Source organism: Gastrolobium bilobum, unplaced genomic scaffold, assembly GCF_033153095.1.
Source record: "Gastrolobium bilobum isolate Gb01-03AN ecotype WA unplaced genomic scaffold, APGP_CSIRO_Gbil_v1 utg776, whole genome shotgun sequence".
Taxonomy (NCBI): domain Eukaryota; kingdom Viridiplantae; phylum Streptophyta; class Magnoliopsida; order Fabales; family Fabaceae; genus Gastrolobium; species Gastrolobium bilobum.
The window spans coordinates 363,178-365,944 of NW_026899202.1; positions in this window are offsets into that span (position 1 = coordinate 363,178).

Sequence of the window (2,767 nt, forward strand, 5' to 3'; positions counted from 1 at the left end):
GGAAGAAGAACGAAAGAACGAACGGTTAGGAAGCGCAGTAGTGTTGTGAAGCTTGCGAGTTCACGAGATTTGTATTGGTTCGGGTGTGTAATGACTAATGAGTGAAGGGTTGTTTTGCTTTGTTTTAAGCGCGGAAGATCCCGCCCTTGCACGCGCGTGAGGACTAGCCCTCAATGCGATATGGAATTCAAAACGAAAACTTACTGCACCGGGGAATGGGCAATTTTCATTTTTTTTCAGGTCTAATTGTAATTAAAGAAATTTATTTATTTATTTTTATCTATTGAATAAAAAAATATAAAATATGTAAATAACCAATTTAACCCAAAAATTTAAGCGGTTGGGTGAAACTATATTAATGATTTTATATTTCTCTGACACCCTCTCATACGATTGGACATGAAAGGTGAATAATGCACTAGTCCACCTACTTATGCTAAGAAACTCCACAATACTAAATTAATTATTAATTAAATGGGAAGTGATAGGGATCAAACTCATCATGACACCAATGTTCTGATATCATCTAAAGAATTAATTCAGCCCAAAAACTTAACAAAATACTAATGTAAAAACAGAAAAATATTTCTGCAGTTACTGCAGATAAGTTATCTGCATTTAATTCTAAAACGACGTTATTTTGAAATTGAAAAATTAAAACATTATAATTATAAAGACTATAATAACCCTGAAATAAATTAAAATAATAAAAATACCATGATTTCCGTTCCAAAACGACGTCATATTGGGCTTATTGCAGATAAGTTATATGCAGTAACTGCAGAAAAAGTGAATTCATATAAAAATGAAGTCATTTTGAGTTATAAGATTATATTTAATGAGCACAAAACGACGTCATTTTTGGTTATAAGATAAAAAGATTATAATAATAAAGACTAATATAACTCTGCAATAAATTAAAAGTATAAAAATATCTTAATTTTTGTCATAAAATGACGTCGTTTTAGGCTAGATAATTTATCTCCATTGAGAAATCTTTTACCCTATAAATAATGGGAAAAATGTTTCTGCAGTTACTGCAGATGAGTTATCTGCATTTATTCCCAAAATGACATCGTTTTGGTATTGAAATCTTAAAAAATTATAAATATAAAGACTATTATAATCTTGAAATAAATTAAAATTACAAAAACACCATGATTTCCGCCATAAAACGACGTCGTATTGGGTTTACTGCTGATAACTTCTCTACAGTAACTACAGAAAAATCGAACCCATAAATAATATGTTTATTGAAAGTGCATGCCATAAGCCATGTTCTCCGTAGCTCACGTTATTACATTATGTTTTTCTCTCTTTGTTCCATTTGTCTTCTTTCCTCTTTTATTGACTCATCTTAATATATAAAATTTTCATCCCACCTATGGAAACTTTGTTGACGTGTCGCTATGTCCTTCATTCTTATCTTTGTGTTCACACTGAAAATTAGTTTGAAAAGTTACCTCTTTTAGAAAATTTTTATTATTCAAAAATTAAAATATTAAAAAAAGGTGAGATAATATTTGACATTCAAAATTTATTAGTGGCAAACAACTGTATTAATGTCCCACTAATTTTTCAATTTTAAATTTGAAATTTAAATTTGAAGTGGGTGGGAATATATTTAAAATTCAAAATTCATTGGTGGCAGACATCTATATTAATAACCCACTACTTTGATTGTTAAGCTATTAATTGTTACAATAAAAATTAGTTTAAAAAACGAAATACTTCCTCTATAAATAGGATGTGTTGCGGTGCATATTTTCCTTTGGTAAATCACCTTCTTTTTAATATATTTCTTTTTGTTTTTGTCAGTTTCTCTTCTTTGACTTCTTAAGCTATGTACTCCAAATATGATTTCATAAAGGATCTTAATCCTATCAAGGAGGACGGGAGGATCTTAACCTGTTTTCAATTTGTTTTTGGCAACTTTGTTGTTGCTTGATTTGGTTTTGATTGATATACTAATGTAAGTATTTTGTAGGGTGGAAAGATCCATGCTACTCTCAAGGGTTCTTTGCAGGTCCACAAAAATGGTTGTGTTATTGCTTGACAATATCAGATATTTATGTTATGTATGTGGTATATTTATTGTTTATTTGTTAAATTTTGTTTTAATATATTAAAATAATGCATGCAACTTCTGCGAAAATAAGGGTCACAAGCTTGAGTGCACTTTGTGGAAGCAATGTGTGGATGAAGTGCAAATATCAAATAATCAGTCTTCTCAGAACATCATAATAGTCCAGCTTGTAAGTATCAAGGGTTTAATTTTTTTTAATATTTGGTAATTATTTTTAACTCTGTTATACTCTAATTGTCTCTCTGTATCTCCCACTTTTATATGTTCTCAATTGTATAGGAAAAATCGGAATAACAAATACAAAATATACGATAAGGATTATCTTAGATTCAAATGTACCAGATATTTTGTTGTAGACTTCAAAAAAAAGTGTCAAACGAGATCAAAATCGAAATTGATATTTTGTTGTTTAGTATTACTTTTATCTAAGATTTTTTCCTCAATTTTCTTATGTATCCCACACTATAATCCCCACTTTTAAGAATGAGACAATCTTATTTTAATTAATTTGACTTCTCGGTTGAAAAGAACATTTCTTTTTTGTTATTTTATTCCCTATCAATTCTTCAATTATTCGCTATCAATGTCTATTGGGCTTAATTTTAAGAAACATAAATAATTTAGATTGTTGAAAAAAGTCACAAATCTTTGCAACAAATAATTATATATTATTATTAATAA